The sequence below is a fragment of the Leptonychotes weddellii genome, chromosome X, assembly GCF_054177405.1.
Source record: "Leptonychotes weddellii isolate Sample4059 chromosome X, ASM5417740v2, whole genome shotgun sequence".
In the NCBI taxonomy this organism is placed as follows: Eukaryota; Metazoa; Chordata; class Mammalia; order Carnivora; family Phocidae; genus Leptonychotes; species Leptonychotes weddellii.
The window spans coordinates 43276338-43298689 of NC_138385.1; the positions used below are offsets into that span (position 1 = coordinate 43276338).

General features: G+C 37.6%; 1 long non-coding RNA gene across 8 annotated transcripts in view; it reads left to right on the top strand.

Moving 5' to 3' along the window:
- The window catches only part of LOC145717811 (uncharacterized), a 52370-nt gene that overhangs the window by 24129 nt on the left and 5889 nt on the right, over positions 1-22352 (top strand). Inside the window, exons 3-7 of one of the 8 annotated variants that reach the window (XR_014141254.1) lie at positions 2329-2562; positions 3575-3655; positions 19045-19105; positions 19802-19920; positions 20678-21326. This is a non-coding gene — a long non-coding RNA (uncharacterized LOC145717811). The other 7 variants (XR_014141250.1, XR_014141253.1, XR_014141252.1 and 4 more) reach the window with 7 other exon arrangements.

The following is a 22352-nucleotide window of genomic DNA, read 5'->3' on the forward strand; positions in this document are numbered from 1 at the left end:
AGTCATAATCTCTGAGTCTTTTCTATTTTGGGGGTTCCTCCTCCTAGTCATTCTGTTGATGGGTGGTTGAGGGAATGTATAGAGTCCAAATTATTGACCAGAACCCAAGCAAGATGCATCTGTTTTCTTGGGACCTTAGGGTTGCTGGCCTCTTGTTTTCCCAGCCTGTCTTCTGCGGGAGGGGCCTGCCGCGCTGTTACTCAGGCAACCCTGTTTGGGCGGAGTTGCCCTGTGCCCCTGTGGTGGGGGATGAGCTCAGCGGGAATCAGTTTTGGGGGCTTTTGTTCTCTGGCAGCTTTCCCTGGTGGCTTTCCACGACTCTTCCGCGAGTCAGAGCAGAAGAGACCGTTTCCAACCCTCTGCCTCAGAGCAAAGAGGCCGCAGTCTGTTCTTCAGTGAGCTCTCCAGGCCACACTGTCTCTGTTTCTGTCCATGCTGCTATAAACTGCAGCGTCCTTGGTTGTGCGCCCCTCCGCAGTGCCCCCAGTCCTGCCTCCAGGTCGGAGCACGTCTCTGCCCTTTGTGCCTCTAAAACCGCCAGCCGCACCCAGTTCGCATGCCTGACCCCGCTGCTCTGGGTTTCCGTCCCAGGGGCTGCCCTAAAGTCCTTTCCCCGCTGCTACCGGTCTGCGAGTCTGTGCCCCGTCCCCAGCGCACGAGGCTGTCACTCACCGGCGGTGTAGGATCCCCACAGACAGGCTCCCTCCCGCTGCAGTTTATCCTCTGACATCTGCCCGCAGAATCAGGGCTCCCCACTTCGTACCTCAAAACCAACCGCCTGCGATATTCTGCTTGTAGAGATCCAGATCTTCTTACATCTCAGGCTGGTTTCCTGGGTGCTCAGAGTGGCCTGGTAGATATCCAGCTCAATTCTGGGGACCAGTTGAAATAGGGTCCCCTACTCTTCCACCATCTTTCCTTCCTCCAATCACTCATATCATTTTAAATATACAACTCAAAAGAGGATTCTCTAACCTTTTCTTTGTGGTGTTTGCTGACCAAAGATCTTCTTCTACTTCTAATAGCATCTTCAAAGACTAAAAAGAGACCTCTAATGAAGATTCACTAGTATATGCAGAGATTTGTAGGATAACTTTTATAAGATAGATATCTGCTAAGTGATAAAGTACTTGATAATGAGTTGGGTTTTCTCACTGCTTTTGTACCCTGGTTCTTGTATATCATTAGGGATTATTCTAGTTTTGGCAAACAATTCAGGTATCCTTTTTTAAAATTGTCCTTGGATTTCAGAGTTCTTATATGTAGCCTTGAGTTCAGTGAAGGCTTAGCTTGTAAAAGCCTATCAGGACTGGTTTTTAATTTGGATAACACATGGGCGCCTGGGTGGCTCAGTTGGTTAAGCGACTGCCTTCGGCTCAGGTCATGATCCTGGAGTCCCGGGATCGAGTCCCACATCCGGCTCCCTGCTTAGCAGGGAGTCTGCTTCTCCCTCTGACCCTCCTCCCTCTCATGTGCTCCCTCTCATTCTCTCTCTCTCAAATAAATAAATAAAATCTTAAAAAAAAAAAATTTTTGGATAACACATTCTGCAAAGTCTTGAACATCATATTAATACAAAAAATGAACATATTTGAGCTGATTTTTTCTACAAATAAAAACACAGCACTGTATAAAGTTTTCTAAAAAAAATCTAAATCAAGTTTTAAGACTTTAGGAAATATACTAAATAGATGAATAAATTAATTCTTTTTTTTTTTAAAGATTTTATTTATTTATTTGAGACAGAGAGAATGAGAGACAGAGAGCATGAGAGGGAGGAGGGTCAGAGGGAGAAGCAGACTCTCTGCCAAGCAGGGAGCCCGATGCGGGACTCGATCCAGGGACTCCAGGATCATGACCTGAGCCGAAGGCAGTCGCTTAACCAACTGAGCCACCCAGGCGCCCGCAAATAAATTAATTCTTAAAAATAATAAGCTCCAGTACCTTATGCAGTAGTATTAATTAGGCAGTATTCTGGGGCTTAATATTTTCTTTTACCATGATTGGGTCACCATAAGTCTAGCTCCTTCAATATTGCATTTCCTCTATAGTAATATTCAGCACATGTTATTGTACTTGCCTCACAGTCAACAAGATTTTGCCAAAAAGGAGTTTTAAATCTATGTGGATCCTTTCTTTGTATTAATTTATGTGGTAACCTAAAATAATGTTGTGTGCTGAATTGTGTCCTCATAAAATTTATATGTTGAAGTCCCTAGTATCTCAGAATATGACTTTATTTGATGATAGAGTCTTTAAAGAGGTAATTAAGCTAAAATGAGGTCAATAGGGTATGCTTTAATCCAATATGAATCATGTTCTTATAAGAAAACTTTAGGACAGAGACACACAGAGGAAGACCATGTGAAAATACAGGGAAAAGATAGCCATCTGCAAGCTGAGGAGAGAGGCCTGAGAAGAAACCAACCCTGCCAATACTTCAGTCTGAGACTTCCAACCTCCAGAATTGCAAGAAAATAAATTTCCATTGAAGCCACCCAGTCTGTGGTACTTTGTTATGACAGCCCTAGCAACTAATACAATAACTAAAAGATTGTTTTGGTAAGTATGGAATTTTAAAAAGGATCTCATAGTCCTATGGGAATATTTATATACACTATATTAGTGGCTCTTTTGTACAGAAAATATAACTTTACTGTGGACCAGTATTTTTTTTCTCTAGTATATTTCCTTTACAAATATGTGCATGCACACTGACAATTCCATATTCTGTCTCTCCTCTCTCTAGGTCTCATGGTTCTTTTTTTTTTTTTTTTTTTTTTTACAACATAATTCCTCAGCTCTGGGGTGGAATCATACTAATAAGTGACAGTTTATTCCCCCATCACATCCTATACTTTCTAAAGCATCTTCTAACATCTGTGTGACTATCAAATAGATATCACATTTATCATATCACACACATCACTAAATGAACTAGATAAAACTATTATTTGTTTCTCATATGTTACAAACTTACTAACATAATATGTGAGTCAGGAAATGTATCTTAGAAAGTTATGAATGATAAATAGAATTGGTAGATATACAAAGAGAAGAGTTGTTCTCTTATGAAATCTTACCATTCTTCATGTTTAATTTTGGAATCAGAATTGACTTAATTTTATCACAGGGTCTTTTCAAAGGAAGCAATTGGTTTTATGATCTGATTTTTTTCTAGAAATATTTCAAAGAATGAATAGAAATATTCACAGCTTTTCTCAAAACAAAGTAATATGTTACAATCTTTTGAAGTTAGCGTATTTCTAGCTAGATATACCCAATTCTGGAGAGCCATGTAGATAGCTGCTATGAAAAAGTAACAAAATCCATTTGCCAGTTTCTCAGAAGAATAGTATTTCTAGCCATAGTAGAATATTCATAGGCTATCAGAGATTGAGAGTACATCCCTGGGATTCCCTAAAGGCACAAATGAATTCTCAAGAGTAATCCATCTCACTGTGTACTTCAAATAATATATTCCCAAACATATAGTTATCTTTTTTATGAAGACATAGAAACATTTCCTGACTGAACAATAGATAATGACTTAATTGAGATTTCCTCTTTTTAGGATAAAAATTATGGGAAACATGGGAATTTTTATCCCTGGAATTATTGATTAAATGAAAAGCTAAACATTTAGTGACTTCAGGTAAGATGAATTCACTAAGAGGAGCTGAGTATAAAATGCCAAATAACCAGCTAAAAAGTGAAAACAAAATTAGGGGAATTCATGGGTGTGTTGTTGTTTTAATGACTACATTCAATCAGTAAAATCAATTGTTGATTTCTTTTTCATCAAGGTGCCTGTATGTTCTTCCTGGTTGACTTGGGACCAGCTCAAAGGAAAACCGCTCTTAGTCTTATCTGGTTCATTTTTCCTTCTAAATATAGAAAAACAGATTGAGTCAATTATACTCTTACAAAACCTCTGTGTTCCCCATTTTCCCACTAGGCCTTCCTGCTAAAACTAGCAAGAAGAGAGTAGCAACTTGAAGATCATAATTCTTTGACCTCATCCATTCTACTTTAGCTGAAAGTTCCCATGGTCACACCATAGTTTGTAGAAAATGTTGTATACAAGTCATCTGCTTCAGAATCACTTAGAGAAGTTGTTTAAAGTGCAGATTCCTCAGTGCCTCCCTCCCCAATGATTCTGATTCAGTAGGTCTAAGGTGGAACCTAATAATATGTATTTTTACAAAGCCCCTGTGTGATTCTTTTCCAAGTGAATTGTTTACCACACTTTGAGGAACACTGCTTTAGACATGAGTGTGTCAGGGTGGAGAATAGTTGAAAGACTTCTCATTTAAAGTCCTCTGTTTTCCTTGAGGAGTAGATGAGTGTGTCTGTTTTCCTGCCCCTCATCCCATTGGCACACATTGATATATTCTTCAGTATCTAAACCAAAGTAAAACTTTTTATGATAACTTTTCCCCACCCAGTTGATCAATCTTACTTTGAGTCACGAGGGTATCTCATACATGTTTTTATTATGGTACTCATCACATACTGTAACAACTATTTCTGTCTCCTTAAATCTTGGTGTTCCTTAGGGTTTTGTTTTTTATCTTCCTCTTTCCTTACTCTTTACACATTCCCTGGGCAATATTATCCATGCCATGGCTTCAACTATCACCCATAAAACTGATGACTTTCAAATCTGTACCTCAAACCCACATCTCTCTCCTAGTCTCCAGATCCATAATTCCAGTGGTCTATTGCACGTCTCTACTTGATTGTTTAAAGTACCCCATGTCTCAATGTCAAAAACTGAATTTATTTTCTTCCTGTGTCCCCAGTCCCTTCCTCAAACCTATTCATCCTCTTCTATTCTAAGTGGCACCACCGTATACTCAGTTGAAGCCACAAACTGAACAGGAATTCTATAGCCCTTCCCTTCTTCCTTCATTCAGTACTGTCAGATCCTCTTCTGAGATATTTCTCAAATCTCTATTCTCCACTCCCCTACTGTTATTGCATTGGACAAAAGCTAGTTTATTATAGTATTTGGTAGTTTATGGTACAGCCAAGGCTAAATGAAGATATTATTTGGGAAAAGGCAAATAGTCATACATATTAATTCTTCAAAAATCTTCTATGTTTATTTCATTGTTAAAGATGTTAAAGGGATAATTAGAGAGAGGTAAGTAGAGAGTAGTTATGTTACCAGATCCTCATCTTTCAGAGCACAGAGTAAATATATAATGTCTAATAATATATAATGCCAAAAATTAATAAATCAAGAAATGGCAGAGCAATATGTTAAAAACATCACCAAGATACAACCAGCCAAATCCAGAATGTGGAAATTTCTTGGCACAAGTGACCTAAATTATTATTAGAAAAAAACGACATAGGAAAATTGGATAAGGGGACTGTTACAGATTACTGGAAATTTAAGAAACATGACAACATAATGCAATATGCCTATTTTGTGTGGATCTTAAACAAACAAAAATATATTTAGGGGAAATTTGAACACAGACTGAGTGCCATATGCTAGTAAGTATGATAAAGGTATTGGGATTATGTTTTTGTAACTTTCCTCATCTGCTAGAGATACATACCAAATATTTATAGGTGAAAAGATCTGATGTCAAAGATTTGCTTTAAAATACTCCAGGTCAAACCATATACAAAAATTAACGCAAAATGAATCATAGACCTAAAATGTAAAAACCTGAAACTATAAAAATGCTAAAAGGAAACCGGGAAAAAATATTTAAAATCTTGGGTTTTGCAAAGATTTCTTAGAAATGATGCCCAAAACACAATACATAACAAATTGATAAATTGGACTTCATCAATATTAAAAATTTCTACTATTCAAAAGACACTGTTAGGAGAATAAAAGGACAAACCAAAAACTGGAAAAAATCTTTACAAACCATATATTTGATAAAGGATTGTATACAGAATATATTAAGAACTCCTAAAATTCAATAATAAGTAAACTAACAACCCAATAATAAAATGGGTGTGAGAAAAGAGTTAACACAGCAGGTCTTATTGCTCGCTCCTCACATATCTCCAAGAGAGCTTGGACCCATCTAATCATGGTACAACCTCTGGGAATGTTGTATTTGATGGTTCTTTCTGTTAACAATTGAAGATTTTATTGTATACACCTGGAGCAAAGGACCATGTTATACTGTCTTGTGAGAATTGCTTTTCACAAACATCAAGACTGATTATGGGCGGGGCGCCTGGCTGGCTCAGTCATTAAGCGCCTGCCTTCGGCTCAGGTCATGATCCTAGGGTCCTGGGATCGAGCCCCGCATTGGGCTCCCTGCTCAGCGGGAAGCCTGCTTCTCCCTCTCCCACTCCCCCTGCTTGTGTTTCCTCTCTCGCTGTGTCTCTCTCTGTCAAATAAAATCTAAAAAAAAAAAAAAAGACTGATGATGGGCACATGATTTCATTGTTGGGGTCATGAGTTTTGCTTACCATAGCTAGTTGCATATCATAACTTTGTGTGCAAAAAAAAAAGTATATCCTGTGTGACTCCAGGTAGGAAAATATGTGGAAACTTGTGTCTAATCACTCTGGACTCCACCCAATGGATATCTTGTTCCTGTTGCTCTTGCTCTATATACTTCTTTGTAAGAAATGTTAGCCATTAAGCGGGGGAAATCGGAGGGGTGGACGAACCATGAGAGAAGATGGACTCTGAAAAACAAACTGAGGGTTCTAGAGGGGAGGGGGGTGGGAGGATGGGTTGGCCTGGTGGTGGGTATTGAGGAGGGCACGTTCTGCATGGAGCACTGGGTGTTGTGCATGAACAATGAACCATGGAACACTTCATCTAGAACTAATGATGTAATGTATGGGGATTAACATAAGAATAAAAAAAAAAAAAGAAATAAAGTGGCAAAAACTTGAAAAAAAAAAAAAAAAGAAATGTTAGCCATGAGTAAAACCTGTTGTGAGTCTTGTGAATCCTTCTGTTAAATTAGCATACTTGAAGGTGGCCTTGAGACCCCTGAGACAATAGGAAAAGAATAGGTAAGATACCTAGGAATAAACCTAACAAAAGAGGTAAAAGACCTGTATGATGAAAACTATAGAACACTTATGAAAGAAATTGAGGAAGACACAAAGAAATGGAAAAACATTTCATGCTCATAACAAGAAGAACAAACATTGTTGAGGGCCTGGGTGGCTCAGTCGTTAAGCATCTGCCTTTGGCTCAGGTCATGATCCCAGGGTCCTGGGATCGAGTCCCACATCGGGCTCCCTGCTCCACGGGAAGTCTGCTTCTCCCTCTCCCACTCCCCCTGCTTGTGTTCCCTCTCTGGCTGTGTCTCTCTGTCAAATAAATAAATAAAATCTTAAAAAAAAAAACAAAAAACATTGTTAAAATGTCTGCACTACCCAAAGCAATCTACAAATTCAATGCAATACCTATCAAAATAACAGCAGTATTTTTCACAAAGCTGGAACAAACAATTCTAAAATTTGTGTGGAACCAGAAAAGACCCTGAATAGCCAAAGTAATGTTGAAAAAGAAAACCAAAGCCGGAGGCATTACAATTCTGGACTTCAAGCTGTATGACAAAGCTGTAATCATCAAGACAGTATGCTGCCAGACAAAAACAGACACATAGATCAAAGGAACAGAATAGACAACTCAGAAATAGATCCACAACTCAGAAATAGACCCACAACTCTATGGTCAACTAATCTTTGACAAAGTAGGAAAGAATATCTAATGGAAAAAAGATAGTCTCTTCAACAAATGGTTTTGGGAAAACTGGGCAGCAACATGCAGAAGAATGAAATTGGACCACTTTCTTACACCATACACAAAAATAAATTCAAAATGGATGAAAGACCTAAATGTAAGAAAGGAAACCATCAAAATCCTAGAGGAGAACACAAGCAGCAACCTCTTCGACCTTGGCCATAGCAACTTCTTACTAGACTTGTTTCTGGAGACAAGGGAAACAAAAGCAAAAATGAACTATTGGGACTTCATCAAGATAAAAAGCTTCTGCACAGCAAATGAAACAATCAACAAAACTAAAAGGCAACCAACAAAATGGGAGAATATATTTGCAAATGACATATCAGATAAAGGGCTAGTATCCAAAATATATGAAGAACTTAAAAAACTCAAAACCTAAAAAATAAATAATCCAGGTAAGAAAGGGTCTGAAGACATGAACAGACATTTCTCCAAAGAAGACATACAAATGGCTAACAGACACATGAAAATATACTCAACATCACTCATCATCAGGGAAATACAAATCAAAACCACAATGAGATACCACCTCACACCTGTCAGAATGGCTAAAATTAACTCAGGAAACAATAGATGTTGGTGAGGATGTAGAGAAAGGGGAATCCTTTTACACTGTTGGTGGGAATGCAAACTGGTGCAGCCACTCTGGAAAACAGTATGGAGATGCCTCAAAAAGTTAAAAATTGAACTACCTTATGACCCAGCAATTGTACTACTAGGTATTTATCCAGAGGATCAAAAATAGTGATTCAAAGGAGCACATGCACCCCAATGTTTATAGCAGCACTATCAACAATAGCCAAATCATCGAAAGAACCCAAATGTCCATTGACTGATGAATGGATAAAAAAGATGTGGTATATATATACAATGGAATATTAGCAATCAAAAAGAGTGAAATATTGCCATTTGCTATGATGGGGATGGAGGCAAAATGTGTTATGCTGAGTGAAATAAGTCACTCAGAGACAAATATATGATTTCACTCATACGTGGAATTTAAGAAACAAAACAAGTGAACATAGGGGAAAATAAAATAAGATAAATACAGAGAGGGAGGCAAACCATAAGAGACTCTTAACTATAAAGAACAAACAGGGCTGCTGGAGGGGAGAAGGGTGGGGACATCGGCTAAATGGGTAATGGGCATTAAGGAAGGCACTTGTGATGAGCATTGGGTGTTATATGTAAGTGATGAATCACGAAATTCTACTCCTGAAGCCAATACTATATGTTAACTAACTTGAATTTAAATAAAATCTTAGCAGAAAAAAAGACTGATTATACTAACCACAAGAATGTGGAGGAATTAGAATTCCTGTACTGCATGTATAAATATAAAAGGGTACAGTCACTTTGAAAAAATAGTTTGGCAGTTTCTTAAGAAGGTATACAGACACCTACCATTACAATTCAGCCATTCCACTTCTATGTATTTACTGAGGAGAAAAGAAAATGTGTTCATACAAAGATTTATACATGAATGTTCATAACAGCTTTATTTATAATAGCTAAAAACTGGAAATAATCCAAATGTTCATCAAGAGGTGAACAGATAAACTATTATATATTCATTCAATGAACAACCACTCAGCAACCCAAATGAAAGAACTAAGCATCTACACAATATTATGGATAAATCTCAAAATAATTATACTGAGCAAAAGAAGCCAGACAGTCACATATATTTCCATTTATTTAGAAATTTAGAAAATGTCAATTAATCTGTGGTGTCAGAAGCCAATCAGTGGCTTCTGGATTGGGGAAGGGGTGCAGGGAGAGGCAGGAGAATATGAGAAAATATTTTGGAGTACGGAATGTGTTCATTATTTTGTAGTGATGGTTTCATGGGTGTATATATATTTTGAAACTTGTCAAATTGTACACTTTAAATATATTCAATACATTGTATGTCAATCATACAAATCAAAGCCATGATGAGATACCACCTCACACCTGTCAGAATGGTTAAAATTAACAACACAGGAAACAACAGAAGTTGGTGAGGATGTGGAGAAAGGGGAACCCTCTTACACTGTTGGTGGGAATTCAAACTGGTGCAGCCACTCTGGAAAGCAGTATGGAGGATCCCCCAAAAGTTAAAACTAGAACTACCCTATGATCCAGCAATTGCACTACTAGCTATTTACCGACAGGATAAAAAATACAGATTTGAAGGGGTACATGCATCCTGATATTTATAGCAGCATTATCTACAATAGCCACATTATGGAGATAGGCCAAATGTCCATCAACTGATGAATGGATAAAGGAGTTGTGGTATATATTTACAATGGAATATTCCTCAGCCATAAAAATGGAATGAGATATTGTCATTTACAATGACATGGATGGAGCTAGGGTGTATTATGCTAAGCTAAATAAGTCAGAGGACAAATACCATATGATTTCACTCATATATGGAATTTAGGAAACAAAAGAGATGAACATATGGGAAGGGGGCAAAAAAGGAGAGAGGGAAGCAAACCATAAGAGACTCTTAATGATAGAGAACAAATTGAGAGTTGATGGAGGGAGATGGGTGAGGGATGGGCTAAATGAGTGATGGGTATTAAGGAGGGCACTTGTTGTGATGAGCACTGGGTGTTATATGTAAGTGACGCATCACTAAATTCTCCTCCTGAAACCAATATTACACGATATGTTTACTAGAATTTAAATAAAAATTTGGGGGGAAAAACCTAATAAATGCCATGTATGAAAAAAGTGGCCCATAGTTACAGATTCCCCCTTATCTCCTGTGTTCCCATCAACCTTGTTTCCTTTGCAAACAACAGAGCAAAGGCATAGAGTTTCCAGGCATTGAGCAAGGCATAGAAAAGCTGGACATTGGAGCTAAAAGTTACCCTTGATCACTGTACCACAGACTGGTCAACTGGGGAGAGAAAGCCTGAAACAAGAAGAAATTCTAGAGGAGCTCCTGGGTGCCTCAGTCTGTTAAGCTTCTGCCTTCCGCTCAGGTCAGGATCCCAAAGTCCTGGTATCGAGCCCCATGCTTGGGCTCCCTGCTCAGCGGAGAGCCTACTTCTCCCTCTCCCTCTGGCGCTCCCCCTGCTTGTGCTCTCTCTCTCTCTCTCTGACAAATAAATAAAATCTTAGAAAAAAAAAGATGGAAAAGAGTTCTAGATGAGGTAATATGGGCAAAATGTTCACCATATGTATAGCTGAATGATGGGTATATGAGATTTATTATAGAAAATGTTAGCATATGAGTTAAATAAGGAACTAAAACCCAAAATACTCTAAAGCAATTGCCTACTGGGAACGGAACTGTGGGAAAGAGGGGCGGCCTTTCTTTACCGATTAAATGTGTACCCAGTTTGTGTATTGCTTTGTTAAAAATAAAAATAATTTGGGCGCCTGGGTGGCTCAGATGGTTAAGCGTCTGCCTTCGGCTCAGGTCATGATCTCAGGGTCCTGGGATCGAGTCCCGCATCGGGCTCCCTGCTCCTTGGGAGCCTGCTTCTCCCTCTGCCTCTCTCTCTCTGTCTCTAATGAATAAATAAATAAAATCTTAAAAAAAAAAATAAAAATAAAAAAAATAAAAATAATTTTGCAAAAAGCCAACATCAGACGTACATTAAAAACCATTCTTTTTCCCTTATGAGAAGTTACTAAGTTGTATAAATTAGTTCATGATTCACCAGTAAATTTACTATTTTGATAAATCACTTAATTTTTAAAAGCTGAAGTTTTTAAAAATTCCAATTTATTCTTATTTGTACAGTTTGGGTAGAAGAAAAGGATTCTAAGTACTCAAATATTTGAAAGTTGTTAGGCTTTTATTTAAGAATATATAATTTTGGGGCGCCTGGGTGGCTCAGTTGGTTAAGCGACTGCCTTCGGCTCAGGTCATGATCCTGGAGTCCCGGGATCGAGTCCCGCATCGGGCTCCCTGCTCAGCGGGGAGTCTGTTTCTCCCTCTGACCCTCTTCCCTCTCGTGCTCTCTGTCTCTCATTCTCTCTCTCTCAAATAAATAAATAAAATCTTTAAAAATATATATATATAATTTTGGTAGAGCTTTATGAGATGAAAAGAAGTGTTAACAAGCTACTTATACATATTTGTCAAGTATCTCCTACTTCCAGTTGAGAGGTGTTTTTTTTTTTTTTTAATTAAATTCTACATCACTATTATCCTTCCTGGCATAATGGGAAGAAAAATTTTAGAAATGGGAGAATTCAAGAAAGGAAAAAGAATATTTTCATGCTTCCTTTTCTTGTCATTCTATTTTGGGGAATCTTTATCCACCATAAAGGAAAGTTTTTAAGAATATACATCTTAAAGTCTATAATTTTGGAAATTTGGGGTTCTGAATTCATAATGAGTTTGAAGCAATTGCTCCAGGTGGTACCCTAACCAACTAAAGGAATTAGTTTCTGATAAACCTAGGAAGGTAAGAACACAGGAAATGCCATATTGGATCAAATCAGTGACTCCAAAATACCAAGGGATATTTTGGTTGGAAGTACCTGTGCTTTCCTCCAAAGTAATAATCTCAAAATATTTTTCAAAACACCTGGATATCCTAAAACATCCTTTTTTTTTAATCTCATTAGGGATCTATAGTCAGTGAATTTTCCTAAACCTTTCTTTGATCTGTTTGTAGTAAAGTCTGTGCTGCAGTGTTCAGGGCATAAACTGCAGTCAAACAAACCTGGGTTGGAATCTTAGATCTTGGACAAATAGTTTCTCTGAGCCTCATTCTTGTCATCTGTAAAATGTGGATAACTAAAGTAGTTACTTCACAAGTTTACTGTAAGTATTCAATGAGGAGATTCATGTAAATCAATGAGCATAGGGCCTGACAATCAATACAGAGTAAGTCATTGTTATTTTGTATTTTCAGCCTGTACATTTTCTTGGTGTTTCCTTTAGTATTAGATGCTTTCTATTAATTAAAAGAAAAATTCTTTTTTACAATAATGGCTGAGCTTTAAAAAAGTGAAAAAGTCAATCACCTACATGGCATGATTTTAAGAATATCAGGAAGAATCCAACACCCCTATTCCCCCTCCCCCCACATAAATACAGCATATTCTTCTACTCACTTCCATTACACCAATAAAGCTCCATTTCTTTATTGACTTTGGTCAAAATTCAAGTCAAAATTGACATGTTGCTAGGGTGGATACTTCTGGACATTTAAGCAATAGATTGAAGAGTCTAAGGCTAATTTTGATTCTCTGGGAAGGAGAGGCTAGGAAAGGCACTGAATGGAGGAGAGTGGAGTAAGGAGTACTACTAACTACCAGGAAAATGGAACTATTCCTTCTTTCCTGAGCAAGTCCCTTGTTTTTCTTGCTGAAGGTTTTACTCTCTCCTTTATATCATGGCTGGGGAAGCTATTTAGTGGGGTGCTCTGTTTTCCCAAACAGGCAGGTTGTTAAGAATCACCTGAGTCATTTTTTAAACAAATGGACTCCCTTGCCCTGGGGTTTGGTAAACCTGGAGTAGGGGTTAAAGAATCTGAAGGGTTAATGAGTAACCTGGTAATCTTAAGACCTGACAAATCTGAAAAAAGCTGGACAGTTTAGGAGCCCAGGCTTTATAACCAAACAACACCTGGGTTCCAATCATAGCTCCCCTCCTTAAGGATGACTGAACATGAACTTAATTAACCACCCTCAACCTCAGTTTCCATCTCCATGAAATGTTTGGGGATTAAATGAATTAATGTGTACAAGACATTTGTCTCACAAGAGATACAGAAAAAATTGTTGGCATTATTATTATGTGTTGTTAGTTTCAATTCATTTATATTTATATATGAATCCTTAGAGTCTCCTGGGCAAGGTGCCAAGTGATCCATGATTTTCTTGAACTTTTGTTTGCTTTCTAACATGTCCTTATCTTTGAAGCCAATTAGAGAAATTAGCATTGTTATTGTGATTAGCCTTTGTGGGTCACCTTTTATATCTTTATGTCTTATCACGTAAATTAAGAATTCAGAGTGTCTGTAAATTTCTATTCAGACACTTCACCACAGGCACTGATGTCACCTATCCCTGGAAAGTTAATTTTCCCCAGAGCTATAAGGTTTTCAGACTTCAGACTTCCACATTCCAACTTGAAAAGGCCCAATAACACTGCACTTTGAGTTATAGTGTAAGGGAGGCTTTGAAAGAGCTTCAGAGATTGACTTCCAGATAAGAAGGGGACAGGGTGTCAGAAAAACAAAAATGGACAGAGAAAGACAATGCAGGGAAAACATCAAAGACATACTGACAATAAAAAGGAAAATACCATGAAAAAAGAAACAGTTTGACAGTGCCAGGTAAAGGAAGAGAAAGGGTGAGCAGACAGAGAGACAAAGATAGAGAAAACAGACACAGAGCTAAGATGTAGGGATAGAGATGGGCAGGCACAGACAGAGACCAAGACAGGTGCTGGAATGACAGCTTCTCTCTTATTAATAAAAGTAGGCTTCATTTAGGGAATTTCTATTGAGAAGTCGAGGAAGAAGAAATTCATTCATCCAACACAATTTAAAAATAATTACTATAGAAAAGGCACTGTTAGGCATGATGTGGAAATACAAGCCTTCCATCCCCTCACTGGGAGAAAAGTATGATAAGGGAGAATGTGATAAACAACGTTAAAATGCAAAGTGTTTTTAATCCAAAGAGGGAAAGAATGCATTCAACTGAAGGGTGGAGGAAGTAGCATTGGACCCTAAGGGATGAATAAGGATTTAACAGATGGAGGGGAAAGAAATTTTCAAACAATGGGAAGGACATTAGTAAAAACTTTCAGCAAGAAAAACAAGGGACTTGCTCAGGAAAGAAGGAATAGTAAAATATGGCTAAAGTTTAAGTTAGAAGTAGGAGAATAGTAGAAGAAAGCTTTAAAAAATAATTTTATGTGCAGGAGGAGGGGTTGAAGGTAAGATTGAGAAGCAAGTGAGGGTTTTCAGACAGGGGAGTAATAAGTCAGTGGGTAGGAAGAATTTGGAGCAGGGGTACTGGAAGGCTGGAAGTGAAGATGTGAAGGAGACTATTGCTATTATATGTTCAGGGAGGTGAGTCCTATCAACTGACTCCTGAATATCCCTTCCTCTGTGTTTTTCAGCATCCCAGGCATTGCTGCTTGGATTGGCAATGGTCTGAAGTCTTGATTGCATGTAGAGGGTAAAGTCAAGGGAGAAATTGAAGACAGCCCTTAGGTTTCTAATTGGAAGGATGGTAATGTCATTAACAGAAATTGGTTTGGAGAAGAAAAGTTTAGCTTTTGATATATAGTTTTAGAGATGCTGGTGTAACATTTAGATGATGTCCAGGAGGTGATAGGATTGTGGATCTGGACATTTGGACAGTTTGGAGCTGTAAAACCTGGAGATGGATTATGATGTGTTCCAGAAGATCAATTGAAATAGGCTCTACAGGAAAAAATCTTACATAATTCCTTTTAGCCCTGAGTTCCTTTTTAGACTCTCAAACCATGTATTAAAGTATCATGACTCTCAATAGTAGATTTAAATTAGTTTCACCTTTCTACTTACTTGTCACCTCTACCCCTAAGACACCCTTCTAGACCCAGAGGGAAAAGAGAGAGGGAATTAATAGATAGTCATGAGCTATAGGCAGTGAGATGGAATGGAAGTCTTCTCTTTTTCCAGGAGAGCATGCCTAGATGGATTACTCCAACTGATGAGCACAGAGTAATAGCAATGGCGTAAGAGTACATGTGGCAATGTGAGGTGGTTTTGTGTCTATTCATTGCTGTCCTACTTTGTTCCTGGAGCTAGGAGGAGGGTATTCTGCTGATTTTGACAGAACTGATAGGACTAGTTAAAATGGCTGAGGACAGAACCCTACTGTGTCCACATGGGTACTTGTTTCTTCCTTAAGGACTCCTTAGCCCTCAGCCCTTTACAAGGTGGCGTGGGTGAGTGATTTACTATGAATATAGAGGGTTGAGGCTAGATTCAGAAACACTGGGCCATGTAAGGACCTGTCATCACCTACCTTTCACTGTAGTATCTTTTATTTCCCTCCTCCTTTCTTCTATTGCAAATGTTTGCTTCCCTCCATCCCCAGAACCTGTAGAGTGTTTACTCCAACCACATTCAGTGTAAAGTATCTCTTAAACACTTAAAAATGTGTGTAGCTTTGTCCTTTAAAATATGTAGACTCCAATAATGGGGAATGGTGTCTGGGTCTTCTGCAAGTAACCTCTTTCATTCTGCCACCTATCGGATACCTTGAAGCAATTGATCTAGTGCAGGGGATTTAATTGTTAAAAAATACCAGAATAACCTAGGGTAACCTTTTAAATGTACAGATGCCCAGGCCCATCCTATGACAATAATTCCTTTGGTTTTGGAGGTGGAACCTCCAAACATACATATTCCTCCTTTGGTTTTAGAGGAACCTTAGGGAACCTTAGGTTGTATTCCCTAATTCTGTTATCATCATCAATCAACTTAATAACTGTGTGAGATTCACAAAGGGGAACATGTTAAAATGCATATTCTCAAGCCCTATCCCTGAAATCTGCATTTTTACAAACACCAGTTACTTGGAGTACACAAGTTGTAAACAACACTTTGATAAACACTGCTCTAAGTCTGGGAAGTTAAAATTGGTCTCAGTTACCAACAGCAATGCAGTTTGGGACATAGTGGAAAGAGGAGGTAGATCTGATCAGCTATTGAGTCCCTGTAGTTCAGTTGACCAAAAAGGTCATCATTGGAGTCTCAGCTTCAGTAATGTACTGAGCTGTGGTTACAAGCTAGGCAAATGAGGCCAGATGACAGCTGAAGAAACTGCTAATTAAATTTGGTCTAAAGTCAGGCCACCAACTGGCAGGCACAAGTTCTTTTTTTAGTTGGAGAATATGGATGAGGGGAATAGGAAAGATCTGAAATATTAGAACTTTTCTGCTGAGTTCTCAAACCTCTGTTCTTCTTTATTTCTCTCACGTCTTAAGTAGTTTCCTCTGTAATAGTGTCAGAATTGACTCCTGAATTATTATTTATTGTTAAATTATGTTAAGAATGCATTTGAAATGCAAGAACAAGCAGTATAATGTAGACACTATTTGAAAAGGCACTTAGACTTTAAATGAGGGAGAAATATTTTTTCAATGATATTTGAAAAATGTAGGAAATGTTTGTGTATGTCATACTGTGTATTTAGTGAAACCATCTCATTATTTTATATATAGTGAAGTGTCCTTCAACTGTGAAAAGCCAGTGGGGCTGGTTGCTTTTCTATTAATGGGGGAGCCAGAGGGCATAGCTTCTCCTGGAAGTTAAACTGAGTTTGAGATTTCACATATACTGTGGTTTTCTATTGTTGTTTAGGTCTTTGGCTCCTAATTATTACTGAGAGTTCTGTCTCCTCTTTCAGTCAACTAGATGGTAAGCTTCCCGAGGGCAGGCATCTTGTCTCAGACTTCTTAATAGTCCTCTATCTAGTACAGGACTGTACACATAGTAGGCTTTCAATAAAGATCTAACTTACATGAGAGTAATGAGATGGGAATGAAAGGATTGCACATGTCTACTCCACTTGTGCTTAGTTGTAGTTCTAAGACCTATAGGACCATGGGATAAGGGATGGTATGATTTTGGCAAATGTGCCCCGGGAAGTTGCTGATTATATTATATTATATTATATTATATTATATTATATTATATTATGCAGAGTTAAGCTGTGATATTTAGAGTTTATTATAGCTCAGTCATTATTAGCAAAATGGATGAAGAACTAAGAAAATTAGCAGGCCTCATTCATAAGAATTAAAGAGAAGGAATCATCCTTATGCTTTATAATAATGAAACTAGTATCTATAGGCTTTAATGTATGAGTCATAGAAATTTGAATGTCTGCCAACTTCCACAATATTTGTGTAGACATGAATTATCTGCTACCTACCTTTATGAAGGTTATTTCACATGAATCTGTGTATAAGCATACTAGGAGAGTAGGGAGGAATTATTCCCTATGTAGACAACTGGGCATAGAAGTAGAGCCATTCATACATAAATGAGAGAATTTGACATGACATACCATGATATTTCATAAAAAGCAGATATGTTAGATATTTTGGTCTTCTTACTGGTGCTTCCACTTACTAATAACTGCCACTAAAGTATACAAGGTAACTCTCACTGTTGTGAAAAACAATGAATTTATACTTTCCTGCAGCTATAACCATAAATCTGAAATAGAAAGGTTGATGGTAGCCACCACTTGTATGAAAAAGAAAAATGCAGTTGTTGGCTTCCTAAAACTTGTAAGAAAGAGGAAGCATTATGCAAATTAGTTAGACAGGTATATATTTAATAGATTTGTTTCATTCAACCATCTGATTATTTCTTAGAATTCTTATCAAATATCTGCTTCTCTCTTTGATTTCAGTTATTCTGATAAAGTGCTCCTCAGGAAAACCCAACCTCACTCACAAATGTCAGAGCCAGGCTTTGTTGCACTAAGAGAATGGGCCAGAGAGGGAGAGGATAGTGCTGAGAACCTAGACAGGCTTAAAGGTGTCAGGCAGACAGGAAGGCAGGCAATCTGGAAAGTTTACAGCAGCAGGCATTAGGAAGAGGCCCAGACACTTAAACAGAGCCCAACTGATATGCTGAGGTCCAGACAGGCCAATAATTGGTAAAAAGGGGTCTTGCAACAGCTGGCAAGGAACAAATCATGAAGATAATGTTCAAAGCAGACATAACCTAATCACAAAGATAGACTCTAGATATGGATTCTAGGTTAGGCATGTTGCTAAGACTGGTTATAATAAGGAAGAATATCAGAATGAGATCTAAAATAAAGATGGCAGTTCTCATCATTAAGATTATGGTTCCAGACTGGGGATGAAGTTGAACCCATGGACAGAAATACAATGACTTCAGCTGTTAGGATCAATTAGCTGTTGGAGTTCTAAGCTAGACACTAAGATTAGTGTATTCCTGTGCTAACTTTATTTAGATAGGTGCTTGTTGCCATTCCCCAACATAGAGGAAAATTTAGTTTGAATGAATATTGCAACTTGTTTATACAATTTTATCTTAAAACGTGTTTTGTTACATATTCATTCAGCAAACATTTATTAAATGATTACTATATATCAGATACTGTAGAATACCAAGATGAATAAAACACAGCCATTGTCCTTAGAAAACTTATAGGTTCATGAAGCAGCCACCATCTAAACAGGATTACACTATTACACTATAGTATGCTAAAAGCACAAGAAATAGACGTAACTTTCATTCATTCATTCAGTCAACCAAATGAATTGAGTGCCTTCTATTTTCCAGGTGCTAGTCTGGAACACAGAAGGCCTACACTTGTGGTGTTACAAAAAGCTTCCAAGAGAAGGTAAAACTTGATCTGAATCTTTTAAGAAGTAAGCAGGTAAAAGGATATGGTAGATGGTATCCATTCTTCCCTTCTTATATACAAACAGAACCTTGAATTTTTCGAGACAGCACTGTGTGTAGTTAAAAACTATGTACTCCTGGGGCACCTGGGTGGCTCAGTTGTTAAGCGTCTGCCTTTGGCTCAGGTCATGATCCCAGGGTCCTGGGATCAAGCCCCACATTGGGCTCCCTGCTCAGCTGGAAGCCTGCTTCTCCCTCTCCCACTCCCACTGCTTGTGTTCCATCTCTCACTTTGTCTCTCTCTGTCAAATAAATAAATAAAGTCTTAAAAAATAATAAATTTATTTTAAAAAACCAACTATGTACTCCTTTATACACCATTCTAAGTATGAGTAACCATGTAGGTAAAAGTCTTTTGGATGCGGCTTTGTTGAAAACCATTTTTTTTTCCAATGAAAATGAACTTAACTAACAGGTTTCTTAATGCTTAGAATGCAGATATGACTCCTAGAGATGGAATCATCATCTTGTAACAGGAGTCCCTGCTGATATTGTGCAACTTCTATATCCTTTGGACTTTTGTTCAAGCCATTGTAGTCACTTTTCTATTATGTTCCATTAAACACAATTCAAAATAATAAAAAGATACTGGGGTATGGTAGTAGAGAGTTCAAGAGAAACTTCACAATCATAGGAAACAATGGCATTTAGTACAAAGGTGTGGAGTAAGAAGCCTCCAAGATGAAGAAACTATAAGGAGACCAAACTGGTTGGAGTTATGAAGGGAAAGTGGCCAGAGATGAAGTTGGAGAGGTAAGTGAAGACCAATTCCTTGTAATCCGTATTAAGGAGTGTGAGCTTTGTTGTAAAGGCAGGGAATAGTCTCTTATGGATTTTTAAATGACCTACTATTTGCATTTTAGAGAGAATGTTTTGTTATACTTAGGCATGTTTAGAAGAAGAGAGACTGATAACAGGCAGAATAGGTAGGAGATTTATAATCATCTAGCTGATGAAAAAACAAAACTAAGGTAGTAGAAATGGAAATTGATAGACAAGATTGGAGTTACTAATTATAGGTCTCTAGAAAATATTCAGAATACATCAAGGAGGTAGAATCAACATGGACTGGTGTGTGAATTTGAAGGGAAGAATATCTCAAGGATGATTCTCAGGTTTCTTTCTTGGGTGACCAGATGGTTCACCAAGATAGTCAATACAAAAGGAGATGATGGCTAAGTAATTATCCAAACTCTGATATCTCTCATAACCAAGGCAATTTTATGTATATTTTGCCAATTGTGAAAATATCTCTTAGAAGTAGTGATAATACAGCCTCAACTCTTAAAGATGACCTTTATATAAACTTAATATTTTTAGAAAAGTCCTAAGTAGATTGAGATAGAGATAGTATTTTATCTTCATATAATACCATGTTTATGCTGTCCTTTAATATTTCTTCAAGCACTGTTACAAAGAAACAAAAAATGTAAAAGCAAAAATAACAAGAACAAAACAGCTACACTACAGGAACCATAGTAATGATTTTGGTTTTTCTTTCCTATTTCAGCCCAGTTCAAAACTCCGTAAGGAGAAAATGATGAATGGAAAAGAATAAGAAGGAGAAAAATGTGCCATAGGAGACATTTAGTAGACACTATTTTAATGTGTCTAGCATAGCTCTGCATAGTTTTACACCTTTATGAGTTTATTGTGATAAAGGTGACAGGGAGATGTAGGCTCCAGGCATTACTAAATAATGATACAATGTTGAGTTTTACTTGATACTTCTATTAAAATATTTTCACAAAGTCTGTGCTCTTTCAATCTAGCCTAAAGAGTACTAACATAAAAAGTCCTAACACTGGCAAAGGGAATCAAAATTACCCCCTTTCTCTTCCATCTAGTTTGGCCTCTCTTTAGTTTGGCCAAGTCTGGATGAAAGGCACTTGTTATCAGCTTGTGTACCTAAAAGTGAAAACAGTAATGTCCAAAGTCTACTGCCCATTTATTGACTGGATTATTTGTTTTTTAGGTGTTGAGTTTGAGAAGTTCTTTATAGATCTTGGATACTAGTCCTTTATCCGTAATGTCATTTGCAAATATCTTCTCCCATTCCATGGGTTGCCTATTAGTTTTGTTGACTGTTTCCTTTGCTGTGCAGAAGCTTTTTATCTTGATGTAATCCCAAAAATTCATTTTTATTTTTGTTTCCCTTGCCTTTAGAGACATGTCTTGAAAGAGGTCACTGTGGCCAATGTCAAAGAGGTTACTTCCTATATTCCCCTCTAGGATTTTGATGGATTCCTGTCTCACATGTAGGTCTTTCATCCATTTTGAGTTTATTTTTGCATATGGTGTAAGAGAATGATCCAGTTTCATTCTTCTGCATGTGGCTGTCCAATTTTCCCAGCACCATTTATTGAAGAGACTGTCTTCTTTCCATTGGAAATTCTTTCCTGATTTGTTGCAGATTAGTTGACCATAGAGTAGAGGGTCCATTTCTGGGCTCTCTATTCTGTTCCATTGATCTATGTGTCTGTTTTTGTGCCAATACCATGCTGTCTTGATGATGACAGCTTTGTAATAGAGCTTGAAGTCAGGCATTGTGATGCCCCCAGCTTTGGTTTTCTTTTTCAACAATCTCCTCATGATTCAGGGTCTTTTCTGGTTCCATACAAATTTTAAGATTGTTTGTTCCAGCTCTGTGAAAAATGTTGATGGGATTTTGATAGGGATAGCATTGAAAGTGTAGATTGCTTTGGGCAACAAAGACATTTTCACAATGTTTATTCTTCCAATCCATGAGCAGGGAATGTTTTTCCATCTCTTTGTGTCTTCCTCAATTTCTTTCATAAGTGTTCTGTAGTTTCTAGAGTATAGATCCTTCACCTCTTTGGTTACGTTTATTCCTAGGTATCTTATGGTTTTTGGTGCTATTGTAAATGGAATCAATTCTTTAATTTCTCTTTCTTCAGTCTCATTGTTCATGTATAGAAATGCAACTGATTTCTGTGCATTGATTTTATATCCTGCCACATTGCCGAATTGCTGTGTGAGTTCTAGTAATTTGGGGGTGGAGTCTTTTGGGTTTTCCACATAAAGTATCATGTCATCTGCGAAGAGAGAGAGTTTGACTTCTTCTTTGCCAATTTGAATGCCTTTTATTTATTTTTGTTGTCTGATTGCTGAGGCTAGGACTTCTAGTACTGTGTTGAACAATAGTGGTGAGAGTGGGCATCCCT